The sequence below is a fragment of the Anser cygnoides genome, chromosome 11, assembly GCF_040182565.1.
Source record: "Anser cygnoides isolate HZ-2024a breed goose chromosome 11, Taihu_goose_T2T_genome, whole genome shotgun sequence".
NCBI lineage: Eukaryota > Metazoa > Chordata > Aves > Anseriformes > Anatidae > Anser > Anser cygnoides.
Window position 1 is genome coordinate 733,453 of NC_089883.1, and position 22,254 is coordinate 755,706.

Here is a 22,254-nt window from a genome sequence, read left to right on the forward strand (position 1 = left end):
CCACTCACAAAGTCTACTGCTGGTATTTGGTCATGCTACAGACTACTTCAATAGCAAATAGCTCCTCCTAAGATGGTTTCAGGCACATTCAGGAGGTTTGTAACAGCAGCAAAAAGGTTTTTAATCCAAGAGACGGAGTCCCATCACCAGAAAGACATTTCACCGTAGTGCTCACGTATCCGCCACATTTCCCTCCATTCTGGGGGGATCCTGAACTCTCCTACAAGGTCATTGGGAACTTTAAGGAGAGCTGATGGGTCCCATACTGGTTTGAGACCAGCTCCTCAGCCCCTTCCCAAGGTCATCCCCTGTGCCATGCTCTCGCTGGGCCCAGGGTGGGCAGAGCTGGGGACATGGGGGCAGGCGGTGACAGCTGAGGCAGCAGCCAGCGCCGGGCAGCACAGAGCAGCCCCAGCCCCTGGTCCCAGCATCTCCAACGCAGCGAATGGCAAGGGAAAAGACAAGGTTCCCATGGGAACGGAAAGTGCTGACATTTCTAAACTAAAAAAGGAAAGCAGCAGCAAAGTATGAGCTCAGCAGGACTGCACGGACATGGGTGGGTGGGTTTATTTCCTTTTCCCCTCTTCTGTGCGTGAAGGTAAGATACTTTAAAGGTAGTTCACATTAGGACACATTAGGTTCATACACAAAATGCAAGCAAAGTTTCCGTGTATCCGCTTCGGTGCTTTAATTCAGGCCAGCTGCCTGCAAAACTCATTCTGACACAGAAAAGCATTGTGCAGGCTTCACCTGTAGCCACACAGGAGGAGATGAAGCGTCCCCTTGAGATCACGCCGAGGCACTTCTCTCTCTCATGCAAAATGATTGAGATAAATAACAGAAATTAAACTGCCATATTGCGGTGGCTAAATTATTTGAAATGGCTATATAAAATATATTTGCCGCATGGTAATTAAGTGTCCTAGAGTTTCAGATGGGAAGATTTTTAGCTCAGAGATGTTTATCTTCCTGTCAGATCAAAAAGCCGTGGAAGTGGATGGTGACTCAATGGAGATGCTGACGCTGGACACTCACTCCTGCGGCAAACGGCACAGCAATGCCCCGGACACGGCTGCTCCTTCACGGACCTGAAGAGGAGCTGCAATCCCGGCTGCACAGCACTTACAGCCTCACCATTTAAAAACCAATAATGGTTTTTGCACAGCGAAGACGAGAAGTCGGTGAGGGAGAAGCAGGCAGGTAGTTTCTGCTCACTCTAATCCATAGCTGAGGAAAGGAGGTTAAGGGAGCGGAAGAGGGTTTGCAAACACCCAGAAAGCATCTAAAAGGAAGGAAGAGAAAAAAGAAATTGCCAAATGTTTCTGACAGTACACATAAAAATAAGGAATTATTAACCTCCCCAGTTAGGAATACAAGAAGTGCCAGTTCTGTGATCAGGGGGCGATTCGGGGGGCAGGCTGTGGTGCTGCCCGCAGGAAGGGCTGTGCGCAGGACCCACGGGCTCCCACAGTGAAAATCCAGACACCAGAAAAAGCTGCATCGGATTCCCCGGTGAGCAGAGAAGAGCTCCCCACGAAGGGCAAAGGAAAACCGAGTGACTAAATTTCTTCTTTAGGACTCACAGCACGGTCAGGCAGACACTGCCTCCTCCCTGGAGGCAGGCTGAAAGCAAACAGCACCCTCAAGCTCAGACACAGGCTGCCCAGAGCTGGGGCTGCCCCATCCCTGGCAGTGCCCAAGGCCAGGCTGGATGGGGCTGGGGGCAGCCAGGGCGGGTGGGAGGTGTCCCTGCCATGGCAGGGGGCTGGAACTGGGTGGGCTTTAAGGTCCCTTCCAGCCCAAACCACTCCATGACCCTATGATTCTGTGAACCACGCGAAGCTGGACGTGGTGGTACTGCCCCAGCACCAAGTGCTGCTGGTGCCCCAGCCCCAGCCCCGTACGTTTGGGGCCATTCACCAACGCGTGGCCCCCAGGTTCAGTCCCGTGCACACCGCTGTGATCCCAGCTCCTCCTGCCCTGCCAGGGCATTCCACACAGCTGCTTTCTCTCACGTTATGCATGAAAACACAAATATTTTTAGGTACTTGTTCTCTCAGAGCATTTAGGAGTATTTCCAGCTCTCTTCCGTGCTTTTTCTTGCACCTGTGCGTTTTCTATTTCCCCCCACAGATGCCCTGTGATGAGATTGCCCCTGGGGAAGGCAGAAGCGCCGTGCAGGGCTGGGGGTGCTGCAGGATGGGCTGCCCAGGCATCAGCAACCAGGAGCAGGCGGGGGGGGCCAGCAGGGCTGCAGACACCCACCCTGTGCCCCAGTCAGCGCCCTTCGAGCGATAGCAGGGCCGCCTGCAGCAGCCACACATGGCCGAGCCCAAATCAGAGGCAGGCAGCTCCGTGCGGGCACACTCCGAAATGCCGCAGAGCCTATTTTCTACATCAGCTGTGCCTCGCTGCCACCCTCCTCCCCAGCCTGCTTTCCTGAGACTGTGCCGCGTGGTGACTGCCGAGTGACGGCAGCGGGTTTACCGATGCCTCGGGAAGCTGCGCCTAAAATAAGCACCGGGGACGGGCACGGGCACCCCCTGCCCCCCCACGGCACGGGGCTCCAGGGGCACCTGCATGCCAAGAGCCTCACGGGCACCCCAAAAAGCACCCTCGGCCTCTTCCCTTGTAATAAAGGAGAGTACAGGTAAAGCCTCTCCTGCCCCTTCCAGCTCCACTGCTGCCCATCCATTGCTGGTAGGATGCTGAGAAAACCCAGAGCAAGGAGCTGCTGAGCTGCTGTGAGTGTTTTGAGACAACATTTGTGCTGCTTGCCGTGACTACGAGGCTCTGTGCAGAGCCACCGGGGGTTGTCCAGGCAGAGGCACTGAGCGGCCCCACAGCGACCGCTGCCCACCCCACCCGCAGCCAGGCAGCTTGTCGCTGCCTTCGGGAAGAACCAGAGACAGTTCATGAGGCCACAGCATCATCATCAGCCTAAAAGGGCAGCGCCAGCCCTCAGAAAAGCAAGGTGATCTCACAGCCCTAGTCTGCTGCTGCATAACAAAACGGGGAAAACGAGAGCGGTCCTCCCAGCTGAGACATCCATCGGTTTGCTGCAGCGGATTCAATTGAATGGGACCAAGAAAGTGAGGACCCAGACCAAGTAGCAGGGTAGTTTCCTGCATGGGAATTAGGTACGGAACAAAGCAACGCCAACTGGTTCAGTAGCACTCTGGAGCACACAATGCAGAGAACAAGTTTGCCTCAGTGGAGGTCTCCATCTCTCCTCTTACCAGACTCGAGTCCCCATTAGGCTGATGCCTCTCCTTGGGAGCTACCTTCTGTCTCAAGGTATCTGTCTCAACCCATCTGTTTCCGCCCCAGTAGCTGCTCAAAAAGATTCGAAGACGTCGCATTGTCTCTGCACAGGGTAGAAGTGACAGAAACCTTGTCAAAAGGGAATAAGCGTTTGTGAAACAGCAGCTGTTGTATGGAGATTTTTGTAACGCCAGAATATTCTAGTGGAAAATTCAGAGTTACAGAAATCTCCGTACAACCTGCTCTTGACTTACCAGGTCAGGCAGTTTTCCACTTACATTTTCTAACCCCAAAAATGAGGCCTTTGGGCAGCCCTTCAAGTTTCACCTCTGCACGCAGGGGGCAGGCACTTTTCCAGCCAGCACTGAAGGCAGCTAACGCATAGCACAGGGACTACTGGGGAAGTATCACTGTTTTAAAACAGTGGAACGAAGTACTGACACAATACACGATATCTGCCCTGACCCTACTGTTACACTTTAATGGGTAAAATTAGCCATTTGCTTGCCTTTGCTGCCAGCCCCAGCACTTAGCTCCAGCTGTGGACAAACCCCCAGGGTCTGTCGCAGCCCCACAGAAGCACCCACGGGCAGCACCGCCGGCATCCCCCCCGTGAGCCGGCCCGCAGGGAGCTGTGGAGCCGCACGCAGACGCGGTGCCAGCTGCTCCCAGGCCCCGCAGCAGCGCGAGGTTTCTCTTCTCGCTGGTGGCACGGCGCAGGGGGGCTGCTCGGGTCGGCAGCACAGGCGGGGTCTGGTGCTGCGCAGGCAGTGCACGGCGTGTTGGTCACAGGAGAGGGCTCAGAAATCCTGACTTCAATTCCCTGGAACTACAGCGGGAATATTTTGTAACAAGGAGAGAGAAAAAAAAAAGCATGCAGAACTACCTGCATTCCAAATAGCTCCACAAAAATGGGCCACAAAACTCAAAGGGGGTTATAAAAGCAACCCCACCTTAACGCCAAGCATTCTGCTTCCTCATAGTTTAAATCTGATGAATTGTGCTATTTTAGTCCATTTTTAAAGTATGTCATCTGTATTCTAACCACTGACCTTTTCCCAGTGCCCTCCAGGCACCCAACAAGTAGGTTACATCTGTCACTCCAAAAGGCAGTGGGATGTGGGGGGCAGCACCTCGGGGCCCCCGGACCGCTGCTCAGCACAGCCTGGGCACAGGAACGGGGGCACCCGGCCTCCCCGGCCTGTGAGGGGCCAGGAGGCTGTCGGCACAGGGGCAGCCGACAGCTGGGCCTCACACTTCTTGTGCATTTTCAAGACCGTCTTCAGCTGAGCAACCCATCACAAAGCACAAGGTTAGATTTTTGCCTATTTTTACTACTTTCCGTCTTCAGAGTTGAACCGCTTTGCATTCTCCGCCATTATTTTAGACTCACAAAGTGAAACATCAGAGAAGACAGTCACGGTGAATAGCCAGCCAAAGGACCTGCTAAGCGTGAAGATCTTTGTGGTGTACAACAGAGAGAGCAGCTCTCCATCCAAATGGCATCGACCCAAGCGCATCCAAACGCTGACAGCCAGCCGCCCACAAACCCAGCTCCTGCCTCTGTCAGCCTCTCTGTACAGCCCTGCGCCCTAACCCGGTGAAGGGCTCCCTCCATGCTCTGGAGCAGACCCAAACCACGCAGCCTGTGAGTTCACCAAAAACCTGAACGAGACCATCTTCTGCCCCGTGCAGGAATGGGCCGTGCTGCAGTGGCTCACAGGTAGAGTTAGACCAGCCCTCGCTCCTGCAGCCTGCCAGGCTCAGCGTGTTGCTCCCTGTCCTCACTTAATCCATCTCTGTCCACCACGTCAATGCCTTCTCGAGCCAAAGAATGAACTGTGAAGTCCGGTGAGATGTTCTGCTCCTGCCCTGCCCACCAAAAGGTAACCCTCTGTTGGCAGCAGACCCACAGCACTGGTCACAGCGCATTGTCACTGCCAGCTCGAGCCATTAGCTCACACCGTGCTTGCTGCGATGAGATCTGATGAGGTGGAAATCCATCTGATGGCCTAGGAGAGGGCTCAAGGGATCACCACTGGAAACCATTTCCCAAGGCTCTGTAGGCTGGTTTAACTTCCACAACGAGAAAAGCTTTTGTTAATTCAGTTTTATGAGTAAAAAAAACCTTAAAGACTGCCTCCTATGACATGAGACGTAACCAGGCTCCAACATGTCATTTCTCATCACTCACCATATGCTTTGATGGCTGGAAGCACGCATGAGCAGTGGAAAGCCTTGGATGCCCTCTTTCTGTTGTGTATTTCTTTTTTTCCATGGGAGAGCTCTTTGTAAAGGGTTGTGATCACTTTTCCCCATTTTTAAGAGGGCTAACAGGTCTGACATGCCACAAAGCAATAGAGCACCCTTGGTGTCTTCTCATGGACTAACTTGCCCTCAACGAAGGTGGCTTGTGCCAGTGAGTCTCATCCTGCCCAAGGGGCTGTTGCCAGGGGAGGATGCATGGGACACACCGACGTACACCCCATAACTCCAGACGTAGCCTTACAGAGGGTTCAGGAAGAACTTGTGCCTCGGAGCAGTAGCAAAAATACTAACAGGAACAGTCAGTGGGTGATGTCTGCTCTGGTCATTTTCTCCTCAGAAAATAAAAGAAAGCATTTACCAGAGCTGATTTAATTCACGCTCTGATTTTCCTAACACCTTTTGCCAGCATTAAAAGGCCATGAAAAAAAACGTAAGAGAGCTGCAAATTGGGAAGTATTTTTGTTCTCCTTTCTCACTGGAGACTGGAAAACCCAGCTGGCTTCCCACTGGGGAGGCTGACAGCAACGTGCTTCTGCTGCAGCTGTGCGCGGGCACGCAGCTCCGGTGGGGGTGCAGGTCCCTGCCCGCTGGGGGGCTCAGGGGGGGAACGAGGGTCTTGCTGACCTGACCTGAGCCTCCCTGGGCACGGGGATGGTGAAACCCAGGCTCTGGTGGTGATTTTGTGATGGATTTGCTGAAACCCAGCAGGGGTTTTGTATTCCTGCAGACTTTCAAGCAGCCATCTGAGGAGGTGCTGACTGCTAAACGCCCTCCTTCGTGTTCGGGAGCCGTCAAACGCCGTGACTTGGTTTCCATGTCTGTGCCATCAGAGGAAAACTGAGGCCCAGCTTAAGCCCTGGCTTTGTCTCGGCACCACCCAGGGTTGTTTATCGTGGTACCAAAGATAAGAAAGCACACAAAGCCCGGGAGGCTGGGAAAAAGCAGGCCTGCAGGTTGGGGCAGAGCCTGCTGCATGGGCTCACTGCCACGCGCACCAAACCCACGCGCCGTGCAGCACGGCCAGACCCCATAACCGACCCGTGGCACAGCAGGGAAGTGCTCCTCCTGACCGCAGCCGGAGGCCTCAGCCCCTGCAGGACAGGCCCACGGGGGCCCAGCCCCACCAAGCGCACCGCAGCAAGGCGCAGGACAGCAGGCAGCCCCCCGGGGACGGCGGTCCCCCAGGGCAGCCCCCGGTGCACCCAGAGACACCTCCTCTCCCCCCGCCCCGCGGGCTGCCACGTCCCCCGCGGGCCGCAGTCACTAAGCCGACGTGGAAGAACACAACCGTTCTTCAAAGGGCTGGCAGATCGTTCAGGGATTTCTCCTGTGGTGCACAGCTGTACTAGAGGGGAATATGAATATTGGGGAAAAAAAAGGAAAAGGGAGTAGAAACTGCGGGACAAGTGAAAATGAGGAAGAGCAGGGAGCACGACGGACTGTGCAGGAGAGAATAAAAGCAAGACTTGAAGAAAGAACTGTTCCCTTTGCACAAAGCGACAGAGAAAGTCAGGAAGGAGCAGAACACAGGCGGCGGTGCCAGCTCAGCTAGCACAGGCGTTCAGAGAGAAGTGCAGTTGGGTTGTACCGCACTGTGAGTTTAAGGCAAGTCCCCACAAACGCTGCGCTGAGTGCTGGAATTGGCAGGGGGCAGGCAGCCTTCCTCAGCCTGCTGCCTGCAGAAGTAGGTGGCAGCTGCACGGCCCTGCCGTGGGGGGCCCCTGCCCAAACCCCGAAGAGCACAAAGTGCCTCTGAGCAGCCAGCTCCCCGCTAACATTTCGGTAAGTGACACAGCTACCAAGATAAAAATTACACGAGCACGTGCACTAATTAAAAGCAAGGTTGTGAAGGAATTAAAAAATAGGATTTTTTTTTTTCCCCTCCGGCCTTCCAGACACATTTATTAACCACAGCCCAGGAGGCCGGTGCTGGGGCCGAGCAGGGCAGTGGGAAGGGACGGTGCCCGCGGGCAGGAGCATGCGGCCATGCTCAGACAGGGCAAAGAGCTACGGCTCTGGGGCAGTTCTGTGCTTCCAGCGCTCCTTCCTGACGGCACTGTCACCAGAAGCTGAAAGCAGATGTGTCCACAGAGAGCTCTGCTGAGGGACCCAAGTCACCGCGTGGGCTGGGCACATTTAATTACAAATATTTACTTTATGAGCATGGTTTTGCTTCAGTTTCATCCATAACAACTACATTCCCAGAAAAATACAAAGATAAAAATTCCTCTGAGGTAAGAAGCAATAGAGATAAGTCTGATTAGGAAGACAACTATTAATAGCAATTATGCTTTAATGACTATGGCTAATCTTTTTGAACCAGCAGTTTCTAGCATGTCCTCTACCAGACAAAGAACTTAACCCTTCTGTTCAACGAGATGCAGAAAGAAACCGAGTGGACACATTTCCCATGGATTCACGAGTGGCTGGCTATAAAACTGCTTTCAGAATACAGCCATAAGTTATGTATGAGATGAGAAGGACGTAAAGTTGTTTGAGCGTGAGAAACCTGAACATGTCTTTATCTTGCCAGCTGCTCAGCCAGCGCAAGGGTCTGCTGCTATGGACCCTCAGTATCACAGAGCCCTCGGAGCACCTTCCTCAGCCTGGCCAGAACCAGGACAAAGCGGGCAAGAGGGCAAAACTGACCCCTGCAGACCACAGCTCGGGTAGCCTTGCCGATGTCTGTGCCCAGGAATTACAACACTATAGCTACTCCACAGGTGGAAGCTGACAGCGGTGATTAGGTTTTTAGAAGAATACAACTACATTGTGACTATAACAAAAAGTACACAAAAGGGCCCCGTGAGAAATCACGACGCTTCCCAGTATAACCTCATACACTTGATACCACAGGTGTGGGTATCCCATTCCTGTTCTGTCGAACTCCCCCACTGCCTTCGTGGTAAATTTTTTTAAAGTAGACTTCAGTAGTGTTAGCTTTTGAAAAATATCAAAGTACAACAAAAGCAAGTAGACTTATAAAAAAAGACACTATTTCAAAGCATTCTGCAATCTTACAGATGCTGGATATTGGGTTAATGCAACAGAAGAGGACTTGGGGAGGGAGGGACGCATTTCTTCTCCATAGAAGGCTGGTGAAAAAGACATTTCTTGTGTAATGCTAGAAATTATTTTTATCTTTTTTTTTTTTAAATATCTGAATACACAGTCCTACCAAGCACTGTGGAGCAATTGACCTTTACTTTGAAATCACACAAATCCAAAGCACACAGATAGGTTAGTGGGTGCCATCTCAGAACTACCAACAATTTGAATGTCTGGCCCAAATTAAAGAGGGGCCTCCAAGATCAAATTCAGCACTAAGACATTGCATATCAACACCATGGCATGCTCAGAATAAAAACGTTGCAGGGCGAGGAAAGCAAAACAGCCAGCAGTGCTTCAACCAGCCGATGAGCAGGCTCCCTGCAGCACCGGCTGCTGGGGCGCTGGAAGCTCATTTTCAGCAAGCACAGTGAGATTAGAGCCACTGCAGTCGGTGCCCGAGGGCGCTCTGCAATTTAACCCTCGAGGGGAGAACCTCTCCGTGCCCTCCTGGCAGCAGCTATCGATGTCCTCAGCACCGAGGAGCACAAGATACTGCAGAGCTCCGTGCTCCTGCCCTGGGCAAGGGGCACAAATGCGCCCAGAGGGGCCTTGCTGACGGATGGATGGTGAGGCCGTAAAGCTCACCTCCTGGAGAAACTGGGCTACAAGAGTAGATCACTGTAACAGAAACCGTCTCAAGGAACAGGCTGAAGAAGCTGTCCTAAGACCATCTTTCTGGCAGAGGTCCCCAGGAACAGTTACTCCTCTCTGGCCGCCTGCTGCTCGCTCCTCCCCTTACCCAGAGCAGGATCGTGCCCTTGGTGCTCTTCTGCTAGACACCTTCAGCACCAGTCACTGCTGCTCAGAGCAGCCCTCTGCACATCTTTGTGCATCCTGAGCACTCTGATGCTATTAAACTGAAGAGTTTTATTATTAAATCCCAGTCACTCTGAAGTGAATTATCCAAGTTTTAGTTGAACCAATTAACTGATATAATACATGGCTCTTGCTTTCCCAAATGAAGAGGAGCATCTTGCTTTCTGCTCATGTCTCCCTGTGAAAATGATTTTTAAACACTTTAATCTAATTAACTTTTTGAGACTGAGAATCTGCTGAAGGAGTTCAGGTGATGAAAACTGGTGATTGATGTACACAGTGCTAACCAAGGAGAAAATCTCTAGGGTTGTGAGGGGGGCTTAGGAAAACAATCTCCTTCTTAGGAGACAGCAGTCAATGTCAGGGGGGGGTCCTGCTGGCTGACGTGCTGCTCTGTTAAAGTGGGGCTGGAAGGACGAAGCAGCCAGGAAGAAGCATTTTCAGAAGGCACCAGCTAAGGTCCTCCTGCAGCCAGCAAAGCTGCACAGAAGGGGTGTGTAGGACCGAGAGCACAGAAAACTGGCCGCAGCGGGGAAGCCCGGGATGTGCACACGTGTGCAGACTGCCACCCACATTTCCCAACAGCAAAGGCTTTGCCACAGGAGCAGCATTCTCTGTCTGTTGCAGGGACCCTTCAGAGGTTTCCCTGCTTTGCTGTGATGCAGCATGCAGTGTCCCGACCATCAGCTGCTTAGCGCAGACGCGTCAGACTGAAACTGGAACTGGCCCAACACAGAGCCTGACGCTGCAGAGCTCTGCCAGAACAGGTAGCAGAGTCCCCGGGAGCTTAATGGGAATCATTCACATAGCGACGACCTTGCAAGCCCTTGCAAGAATACAGGCCTTGGGTAGCTCACTGTGAATCAGACAGCCGTCGTATCACCTCATGTGGACCTGAAGGCAGCACCAGGTTACAAACGGAAGGCAGCTGCACCTGCCTCCCAGGCGAGGTGGTAAGGAGCATAGGTCAGCATCTGGTGCAGGGTAAATAATGCCGAGGCACAGAATGGTTTGGGTTGGAGGAACCTCTGGAGGTCATCTTGGCCAAATCCCTGCTAACTAAATATCTTTATTTAGCCCAAATCATGTCCCAGAGTCTCTGCCTAGAAATCAACAGTGAATTGGAGGGAAGCATCGGGGATTAGCTCTGATTGCCCCTTGCAATGTTATTATCAATCTTATTATTAAGGATGAAATGTTCTAAATGATACCCTAAGTGAAAGAAAGGAAAAAGGAAGCAGATTACACATTCCTTACTAATGCTTACAAACACGATACTGAATTTAACAACCTACACACTTTAGCCGATTTAAAAATTAGGACAAAAATAGAGGTTTTCTTCTTCTCATCCTGGCATGAGAGCTCCTGAGGTTACGCACTGGGGCACGCACCAGTGCTGGCCGAACCAGGTTGCCCCAGACACCGTGTTCTGAACCGCTCAGCAAAGGACAGCCCAGGCAACGTGCACCCCCGTTAGGCTGGGGACAGGCCCCAGAGCCCTGGTGGCACGGCTCTGCCAGCCCTGAGGCTACCAGAGCCACCCTCCCAGCCTGCCCCACCAAGGGCACGCGGGACGGTCCCACCCCAGAAGCTGATGGAAGTTGTGCTCCCCTGGCACTCTGAGACTCGAGCTATTTGCAGAGATGAGAAGAGGGCATTGAGGGCATCTTAGTTTCTCAGCTGCTGCATAAGCAGATTAACTTTACTTGCGGCTGATCCATGGAGAAATGGATCAGCAGGAGCCCCTGACAAAGACAGATTTCTCCCCTGCTCACATTCTGCTTGCTCACAGTAAACACTGGATGATGTTATTTACACGACCTGTCTTCTCCTCTCTCATTTGCATCACTTTACAACTCAACCTCCAACCTGGGTCACAGCCCTGCCGTTCAATTAGGCCCTTCCTGAAGCAGCCCTGAAGCCATTTTTCATCCTGATCTCTCTGTTCCCAAGGAGTACTTGTGACCCCAACTGCGGTCCCTTGGAAAACAGAGTTAGAAGACAGGAAAGTAAAGCGACTGCTGTGAAAAGCTCCATCACTCGTCCCTCCAAGCCAACACGGGTCCCACTCCGCCCCCAGGGCAGCCCCTGCTCCCCTCTGGGGAATGCCGAGACCCCCCTGCCTCTCCTGCTCAGTGGGTGCTGCGCCGCTCCTGGGGCTCCGCAGAGGCAGGAGGGCACAGGGAAACCTCACACACCCTCCCAGGCAAGGAAAGCACATTTGGCATTCGAGATGTTTCCCCATGCCCACCTGTCCTCCCTTTTCCTCTCCCACCACAGAGCCTGATGCTATGCGTGTCCTTACAACAGCATCTGAGGACACCCCCCATAATGAGCCAGAAGATAGAGGAAATTACTGGCATCATTCTCCTCCTTTCCCTTCCCTACACAGGCCGTCTGCATTGCTCACCATTCACTGGAAGCTTCGCAGACCAGCAGTCATAGGGAAGACGACCCCTGCATTGTGTGATGACTATAACAGGACTAGGGCTGACTACAGCTCTGTGCGGGAGAGGCAGTAAGTATCAACTGTTGCGGTGGCTGCTACTTTATTGGCACACAAATTAAATTAGAGATGCACACATTTCATATAATTGAAAACATGTTAATGCATATGGACAGCTCTTCTAGTCCTCAGATCAATAAACTGTTGCTTTTCCTATACTGAAATGCCAATTCCGCTTAGAGCAATAAAGAAAATCTGCCAAAACCCTAATTAGTAGTTTATCTTTAAAATCCTGAATTTTCTACTGTGAAGGAAGAAATACATACACAAAATTCTCAACTATGATAAAGAGTGCTTTCCAATCCATATGTTGGAAGAAATCATTTTCCTTTTTGCTTAGGACAAAGAGAGGTAAACAGCATGTTTCAAATTCAGGTCACGGTTTGACACATGGAGCAACAATCTATGATGCTCAATTTGTGGCTTTCTTAGTCTATAATGGGAGGAAAACAAAAAACCACCACCCTATCTTAGGAATCGACTGCAAGCTAAAATGAGGTGCACAAACAGCGCACGGAATTGGTCTACTGAGATAGCAGTACTCCTGCACTCAGACGCACAAATCCTGATCACCTGCTGGCAACAAATTACTCCAAATTTTAGAGCTCTTCCCTGGGATTGTCATTTCCAATCGTCCTCCAGAGCATGCATGCTAAACAGCAGCAGCCGCTTGTGTGCAAGTTGGGAAGAGTGAAAGAATTAGCCAGGCTCCAGTACTGTCCCTCATGGCCCAGCAGGCTCCCATTGAAACTCTTAACACTTAATAAGCATTTGGCCTTAATTGCTGATTTTATCTCAGCCTGGGACTTGTGCCGTAACCGCTGAACACTGCTTGTGGCAGCTCTACGGCTGCCCAGCGGAGCTGGGGACACACCAGGGGAGCTGACCCCGAGTGACCAAAGGGACATCCCATACTATATGGCATCACACTTGGCAATAAAAGCTGGGGAGGAAGGGGGGAATGCCTGGAGTGGTGGCGTTCATCTTCCCAAGCAGCTGTTATGCATGATGAGCCCTGCATTCCTGGAAGGGGCTGACCACCTGCCTGCTGCAGGGAAGTAGCAAGCAAATTCCAGTTTGCATTGCCTCACCTAGTACGCTGTCCTGGCCTCCAGCCCTGAGTTCTCGCCCTTTACCTCTCTGGTTCTCCCCCAGCCCACCAGACAAAGGGCAGGGAAGAGGCTCTCTGAGATCACAGCGATCTCTGCATTCTCAGATCCCGCTTTATTTACATTCACATTATTTGGTGTTAGATAATTCATGAGAAATTAATTCTAATACATACTCCGTTGTCCACCAGAAAGACATATCATATATTAGGTCATAAAACAGAGTGTGCATAGCAACACGTGCACGTACTGGCATGTGATTTCAAGCACAATCACAAACTCTCCTGGAGGTAATGATTGCACCTACACTGTCTTTTTTTTCCCCCCACCCCATAAAGATGCTCCAGTAATTTTATTGGCTGCAAAAGGGCCTTTGAAATCTGGCCTAACAAAACCCCCTCAAGCCACAGAAGTCTTTTTTTGTCCCATGGAATCTCATTTATATTTAGCAAAGTTTAAATTATTATTTTCCTTCTTTGTGTGTGTTCTCCAGCAACAAACTAAAACAGTAATTGAATATGAATGCCTTGAGAAGCCACAACCACACTGAGGCAAACAAAACTCACCACCACCACCACATTAAAACGCTTGTCCTCGCTTTGCGGAGCCACAGCTTCCCTGCGGTGCACCCGACCTTTTCCCTCTGGAAGCACGAGATCCCCTAAAGCTCTCTGCACGTGGTCAGAGGCCACAGCTGAACTTCTATAGGGATATATAGGTTTGGGGTTTTGTTTCCCCCCCCAAACAAATTTGTTTTAATTTGTCATCAAAGGGATTTCATGGGCACCTTAGAGCTGCATCCATAGCTGTGACTGCTTCTATTAAAAAGAAAAAAACCTTACCCATTTGCAAATATTATTTAGAGAAAGCCTCCCCCCCCACCTCCAGCCCACCCAAACTGCCAAAGTCTGCACTGAAGCTCCCAAAGAGATGGGTTCCTGGGCCTGGGGGGACAGGACTCCCATCCCAGCACCTCTCCCCGGACACAGCTGTACTCTGTCAATCAGTTCTAATTCAGAAGTGCTGCCACAAGTCAATCCCAGACGTTACTCAGCTGTTTTCATTACACAATAAGTTCTAAGAGATTGTTTCTGATACACGCTCCAAATAACTTACTCTCAGAAATATTTCCAAATTTCAGATGCCCATAAATAAACTTATTAGCATTTCAGTTAAACAAAATAAGAACAACAAAAAAAAACAAAACATACAAACACACAAAGAGTACCAATTCTTTTCAAACTGTTCCAAGTGCAGTCTTTAACCTTAAGAAACAAAAGCAAGCATTTTCCTTTGTAATCAACATGCCTTAATTGTCTTTTTCATCCAAAGTCACATTTTCCTTCGGAGATGGGAAACCTGTTACTGAGATGTTTATGAGTCAGAATGAGAAAAGTGGGTCTGTGCCTCCTGGCCCCCTTCCACAATATTCCTTACCCTTACCTAGGTATCACAGCCATTTACTCTTTCTTTTTCACTGCTTCAGTTCTCTTTCCACTATTCTTTTTATTATTATTATTATTACTGATTCTGCATAGCTTTAATCTTACTATTGCTCTCCATCCCTACAAAATGGTACCTTGCTGAGTAGATCTGCCCAAGGATGTGCTAAAAAGAGAAGCCTGAACGGATGGGTGGCCTGTCTGACCTCACACTCAGTAGTTCCCCCTCTTGTCAGCTACTCTAAGGATGAAAGATGCTTTTGATGCATGAGAGTAATACTTAGGCAGATGTGTAAATATAGCAAAAAATAGCTAGAAATAAGGGGGAAAAGCAGCAGCATAGAATATGACTAGCTAATATGCGTTGCTTTCTTAAAGAGTACATTGTAAGGTGCACGTACATGTGCAGGCACGCCCACGTGCACAGCTTTGAAGATCTGAGTATCGGCAGCTTTTTTCACTTGCCTCTTTGTACATTCTTTCTAACAGCCTCAGCCCGCTCGTCCAAGCTGCCTCTGGATGAACACAAGGCAAGGCGCCTTCTGGAAGCCGTGGAAGAACGGGAGCCACTTGTGATGACAGGTCATCTCACCCTTAAAAGGCACAAAACCTCTCCCAAGAGGGATGTTGTTAATAAAGCTCAACACATTGTTTAATCTGCCTTGTTCTTGTAATGAGCTTTGAAAAAAATCTCAGATGAAGGAAGAGTTGTCAGGGTAGCATACAACTATTCTAACACAGCATCAAAAGGTAAAGAGCATGAGCAAACTGTTGTCGACACAAGTATGCCTGCGACAAATCACTCACCATGCCACTACTTCTTCATCTTTATGTTTTGTCCTTTTGCTTCAGGAGGAGGAAATGTCTTTTTTTGCAGTGTAAGTGCACAGTGCTGGATGTGCTCACTTCAGTCTATATTTACAGCATTAGTTTGGGGATAACCTGCTGCTGAGTTTACTTGCAGCACATAGCTGACCCGTGCCCCACCTTAAAGCTCCCTGAACAAGCTATAGGAGATGGTGCTTACAAACCCAAACCAGCCAGAGGGAGGTAATTTGAATTCCAGTCGCTGCTCAACCCAGAAGCAGTAATTAAGAGGTTTCAAAGAATCCCATTTCAGTGATAGGTGTCCTTCTCAAGCCGACAGAAATCCAGCCTACGAGCGCATAGTACGACAACCCAGCCTTGAAAAGATTACAAAGCATGCTCCAGAATGACCCCTCAGAAGTACTCACAACATGTGCTGATATTGGAAGTAATTATTTTTATTAACTGCTATTATTGCAAATGGGCAAACAAAACTATTAATAGATACAGCTCTAAGATAAGCAGACGGTATTTCTGAAGCCACTTTGCAAGACAACTATACTTTACGCATTTATCTCATCCACCAGCTGAAACAATTATATTGAAAAAGATATTCCCTGCTACAGTGCTATTCTGGTATTAATAACTCGTACTCTGACTGTAGCCTTACAAATCTACATAGAAATGTTAGTAGGCTATGCTGCTCATTTTGACAGTTACGCAGCTTACCAACAGATGGAGTATGTTAATCAGTTTTTAAAGTATAAGCTAGAAGCCTAGGCTAATTTAAGTTCTCTATGCAGAATGCTGGCAAAAAATACAAATTCCTGATACGTGGAAAAAAAAAAAAAGTTTCATTCTGCTGAAGCTGGAAAACAGCATCTTAGAATATTTAAGTATTTACTTTTAAAATCACTAGCTTTCCATAATGCTGAATAGCTTATAAAATCAGTATGCTCTCATATGCAGTATTCACAATTTTACACCTGATTATATACAAAATTTTCACCTCCACAGCTGCATTTCCACCAGTTAAGAAGAGGAAGAAAATCTTGGTGCGAGCCAGAGCAACACCCCAGGCAAGAAGCACAAAACAAAGTCCCAGAGGGGCGCTCAGCCCAGACGTGTTTCCTTAAGGCCCACCTTACTGGCAGACGAATAACTCCCATAAACAAGCACAGCTCCCACCTTTGGCCACAGCCATACCTGGTCGGTCCCAGAGCTGGCAGAAACAGCCGCCGAAGTCAGCAGGGGGCTGCGAGCAGAGGCTCTCCTGGGGGTCTTCTGCTTCCTTCCCCTGCCGCCCCCCTTCTGCAGCCCCCCACTCAGGTTGGCTGGGGACCCCCCTCTTCCCAGGCTCAGGATGCCAAAGCCCATTCTGCTGCATGCTTCACTAAAACTACTTTCATCAAAACCCACCTGACCTCCCTAGCAAACCAGCTATCCGTCCTGTCCCCGGGGCTTTAAATTGCCCTTAACTGCCCTGCGCAGCCTCACCTGGGACCCTTCCCACATCCTCCTCATGGGCCGGGAGCTCCATTTAAGCCATTTAAATACACCAAAACCCATTTTTCATTTAAAAACCTGTTTCAGATTCTGAAGGGATCAAAATACTTGACTAGTAGAACAATTCAGACTTTTTCTAATTTGTTGGTTTAAGTGACAAAACGTCTTGTCAATAATATACCCTGGAATACTATAGTTATAAAAACACCATTACGTGGGGCTCCTAGACTTTACAACAGAAAATGAAGGGAAGTAAATAATAACCAGAATGCCCTTTATAAAGTAGAATATCTGAAGGAAAGTAAAACAAAAGTCAAGCGTAATATGCATTTCATCAGCAAAACCACCCTACTCAGTGAAACCAACCGAGGAGAATGTCTGTGACCTGCCTGCAAATGCTCTGGAAGAAAATGATGCCTGGGAAGCTTGGGAAAAGCTCTTTGCATGCGACACAGAGGGCTGTGCCAGGCAACTGCCTGGGGAATTTCAGGTACTTGTAAGTCAGTATGCATATTCTTGAAAGACAATAAGCCTTTTAGGAACTTCACTGCCTATCTGTTCATCACTCTATACGCCCTAGATCCACACAAAGAAATGATAAAATGTCTTTTCCCCCTTGACCTGTCTAGTCTTGTAGCCAGAGCTTCCAAAGGCATTTGATTTCTCACTTGCCCCTAGTACCCCTGTAAGCATTTTTCCAGTGCATGATCATTTCTAGCACTGCAGGCCCTCAGCTGAGAGTGACTTTACCTCTGAAATATCTCTAAATATGTTTTCTGCTCACCACAGTACTGATCAATAGCTCAGGAGAGAGGATGCATTTTCAGGTTACTAGGGGTGAGGTCTTGATTATGAAATGAAGGGCACAAAGAATACATTATTCAAGGTAGTAACAGCACATGGATCGAAAGAGCAGTTCTGTAGCCTATTAGGTTACTTTAAATGATTTCTTCATGTTCAGCATCTCACACACTACAGTTTAAACTTCTCTGCAGTTGCCACTCAGTTCTAATCATTCTGTCTTGGAAAATGTCAGCACCCTCCAGAAAAACTATGATTTTATATTATTAAATTTATCCCTATTTTTATGGCATCCTACTCATGTTAATACAAAATTAATTCAATTAAATCATTCTTCTTCTCTGTAATTATAAAAATAAAAATAAAAAAAAATCCACAAATGCAGCTGAATTAGGATTTTTTGATTATCTTAATGAATTTGCTGTAGGAGTTTGCTATTTTATTACTATTCTTCTGTTAAATAACACTTGTATATACTAATATTATCAGCAGCAGACAATTGGTCTGCGTAAGCTCAGCAAATATCAAGCCTTGTCTGAAGACAAGCTCCAGGGTACGTTGTGAATTACAAGCAAATGCAACTTCCCTGTGCAGTTCCCCTCTCCGCTCCAATCACGCAGCTTGGCAAGGAAAGGCCGATCCGAACAGGGATGCTGTGGCTGCTGCAGCATTCCCCGGGAGCCACACCTGCCGCTGCAGGGACACGGCCAAGGGCAGTGCTGCAGTGCCTTGCTGCGAGCTCTGCCGGTCACTGCCAGCGCTCTTCATGCCTCGTTGTCTCTCCCGGACTCTGCGCTCCCTAGAACGGCATTTATCCCCAAGAGGACCATGTCCTGGGGAGGTTTCCATAGCTTTATGCTTTGGCCCTCATTCTCCAGAAGCATGTTCCCTGCGACAAAGGCCACACGGTGTCACACGGGAGGTCCCTCCGTTCTCCGAGCAGTGAGGAAGAAGTGCCTAGGGGCAGAAGTGTACAGAGCCCCTTTGCCTCGGGTACCCTCCCACTAGTCTAGGCTAGGCACACAGTTTGAATCTCAAGTGTGCTCAGCAATCTTTGAGGACCTGCTCCTCTACCGATTTCCGTAACGCCTTTCTGGATGTCGTTGTATTTCTGACCTCCACAACACAGCAGTGGTGGTGCATGACCAAACCGTGCACTGTGTGGAGGAAGTACGCCCTTCTATTTAATCCTACTGCCCAGTAGTTTCACCCGGTGTTTGCTAGTTGTACGGGCAGAAGAAGCACTTAATAATCTTTCTTATTCATCTTCTCCATATCATTCATCGCTTTAAATACCTTTATCATGGTCCTTCTCCCTGTCATCTTTTCCGAACTCCCTTGCCGTCTCCCTGTACCAAAGCCACTCCACACACCTTTGATAACCCCTCATTTCATAACCTTCTCATAAGCCTCTGATGAGAACCGCAGTGTTCAGGAAGCAGAAGCACAGAGAAAATTCATATATCGACAATAGCTTCCATTTTATTAGTGCAAATTCATACACTGACAATACCTTCCATCTTATTCTTAATTTCTGTCCTAACAATACCCTTTATTCCACTTTCCCCACCTTTTTTTAATACCCACGAGGATAAAGGAGACGTTAACAGAGATTGCTAAGAGCCCGCTGTGTATGCGGTGTTGCAATTGTTTTCTTTCTCCTGCACGCATTACTTGACATTTATCAAAATTGAATTCCTCTGCTGTTCTATTTATTCAGTTACTCAGTGTCATGAAATGCAGTAACCCTTTCTAGTCGGCTTCATTTTTGATTACCCTGAAAAACAATGCTTAACTTCCACAAATTATGTTGCCCCGTTATTCATTGCTTTTTCCCCCTCAGATCCCTTATGAGTAGGTGGAAAAAGGTCACAAACTGTTGTGTCACTAGTAAATAAACTCCTAACTCCATTCTTCCTATCTTTTCACTAATTACTAATCCAGGAGCAAACTTGTCCTCTTCATAGCTTAATAGTTTAATTTAGGAAAACTTCACAAGGAACCTCAAGAAAACTTTCTTAAATTCAAGTGCATTGTGATGCTTGAATCAACCATAAGCATTTGCTTTTTGACTCCTTCAGAAATCTCCAAGAAGGTCTAGAAAACTGACCTTCCTCTGAAAGAGGCGTGCTTACTCCTTCCAAATATATCACGTTTATCTACAGATCCACTCCTAGTACACGTAGCTTCAGTCAGCTTGTCTGGCAAGGCTTCTCTCGAGTTCTTCAGCTCACTCGTGGAGAGCAGCAGTTACGCTGGTGTCCTGGCCAACGCATTGCTAAGCGGGGTCACATCTGAGTTCCTCTAAAATCCTGTGGTCTGGTCCTGAATATCTGCTGCCAGTCACCTCAGTGCTCTAGCTCCACTGATGTGTCCCGTTCCCCCGACATACACCTGCACCCCAGCTAAAGTCTCTGAGGAGAATCTTCTGTAGTGAACAGAAATACAGAATCTTTTCTGTTACAGCCATATTTCAACTCGGCTGCTTCTTTTGACACTTTCTAATACACGTGAATGTTTTCCGTGCCTTTGGAAAGTTTCTTTTCAAGATCATTTTGGTTTGCCACACGGTATTTCTACGTTTAACTCGACAGATTGCTTTTTCTATTTTCTTTGTTTGGACACAACTTCTGTTTCTTAGGAAGATAGCTTAAAACTTAAAATAGCCTCTCCAACTCTTTTAAAGTACACATTTCTGAGATCCTTCCAGTGTTTTTGCTAAGTGACCTACCCCTGGGCTGGGCTTCTAATACTCTGTCTTGAGAGAAACTCTGCATTACATAGGAATGCCATATCCCCCCAAACACTCTTCTTTTGACAAACCTCAATTTGCATATCTCCCCTTTCCAAAGTTAAGCATTACTACTGTGTATTTTGATTTTTTTGTTTCTACAGGGATGCTAAATCTGAATACCTTATGACTACTCTTACGGAGCAGTTCTTAAATAGAAAGATATAGGAGCATGTAAGGTTTTAAATCAATCATGAACAATTTTTCTTTCCTGCATCCTTCAGTTCCTCCAAGGCAGGTATGGTGATTAAAGCTTAGTTGTGCTTGCGTTGTGTCTCACAATGACAGCTATGAAGTGTGTAACAGGCAATGGATCTTTCCATTACCACTGTATTATGGTGAGGTCAAAGAAGCCAAGATAAACCTTTCTGAAGGACTAGCCAAGCTCCTGGGCAGAGCTTGAGCTGGAGATGCCAAGAGATTATTCCAACACTCGGTGTAAGATCATGGTCAAACGCTAGAGCAAAGCTCAGGAAGGCTGGGCAAGAACACAGCCATTCCAGCAAGGAACAGAACAGACTAGGACTGGATCACGGGGCCTGAAATGAAATGCAAATTAATCGGAAAACCGCTTGCTATTGCCTCACCTCTCAGATATGCAAAGGCAACCACAAAAAACGTGCACGGGCAGCTCCCCCCAGGCTCACAAAGCTCCCTGTTGCCAGGGAGATCGCTCGCTGCCAGCTCCGCAGCGGGGCTCACACCAGAGGGGAAATAGTGCTGAGTGGTACGCGAGGAGGTAACATTTCTGAGCAGACTTCTACAGGTCGGTGGGAATCAATGGGTGTGAAACCCAGACATAGTTCCAGGCTCAAACTGGTGTTTAACATTGTATTTACGTCATTTAGACCAGCACTTCCCTTCTCGCAGCGTCCAGGTTTGCATAGAATCAGTGTACCAGAAAGAACAAGCTCAACAGAACAGACTCAGAAACCTGTGACTAGCTTCATGACGACGTGAAATTTGCAACAGCAGATACAGAACGTGAATCTACACCGCCATCTGCAGAGAGCAGCTTGGCAAATTGAGATTAATTGGCTCCCCACGCAGCAGCAATTAAGAGTGCCAAGATGCAAATAGTGGTGTGTGAGATAGGAGCTGGGTACGGAACCTGATGGAAAGACCAAGCGGTATGTGTGCCCAAACACTGTTATCGCAGCTGACAGATCCTGTGCCATGTATGCTGTATCTACGGGAAATATTTGGTTTTATACTTTATTTCTTCAGCCTCGTTCTTTCTTTTTCCTCCTCCTAGTTGACCCAGGGACCCCATCCTGTTTTCCTCCGTTTTCTTGGCACTTCTAACATCGCTGCGGTACCAATCGTAAAGCGTGGCCGCAGGAGTTTGCTCAGGGCCAGGCCTCCTGCCTGAGGCGCCCGGCTGCTGGAGGGGCGCAGCACAACCACTGCTTTAATGCCGGTACACAAAGGGACGCTCCGGGGCTCGAAGCCGCGCGTGGCTTCCCTGGGACCCGCCCGTCCCCACGCTGAGGCCGCGGCCCCGGGGGCAGGACGGGCTCCGAGCCTGGGCCGCGTTCCCCCTCCCTCAGCCACGGCGGCGCAAGAGGGCAACGGGGGCCGGGGCCGGGGCCGGGGCCGGGGCCGGGCGCTTTGTTCCAGCTTTTGTTACAGAACGGCGGGCGCGGCCCTCGCAGGGTGCCTCGCGGCCCCTCAGCGGGCACCCCTCGCTCCCCCCCCCCCCGTCAGCCGCCAAGCGCACGCGCGCCGCCCCCTTCCCGCCCGAGCAGGCGGCGGCGCTGTCGCGACAGCTCTGGCGTCTCGCGAGAGGGGCGGGCGGCGGAAGCGGCGGGGCCGCGGGCGGCCGGCGGGGGG

At 49.3% G+C, this 22,254-nt stretch overlaps 1 long non-coding RNA gene across 1 annotated transcript; it reads right to left on the bottom strand.

Annotated features, from left to right (window-relative positions):
* Nucleotides 1-96: 96 nt before the first annotated feature.
* LOC125179810 (uncharacterized) lies at nt 97-16,829 on the bottom strand. Its single transcript, XR_007157637.2, has 2 exons — nt 16,530-16,829; nt 97-1,282 (listed from the first exon to the last, which is right to left on the bottom strand). It is a non-coding gene; the product is annotated as an uncharacterized lncRNA (long non-coding RNA).
* Nucleotides 16,830-22,254: the final 5,425 nt, after the last annotated feature.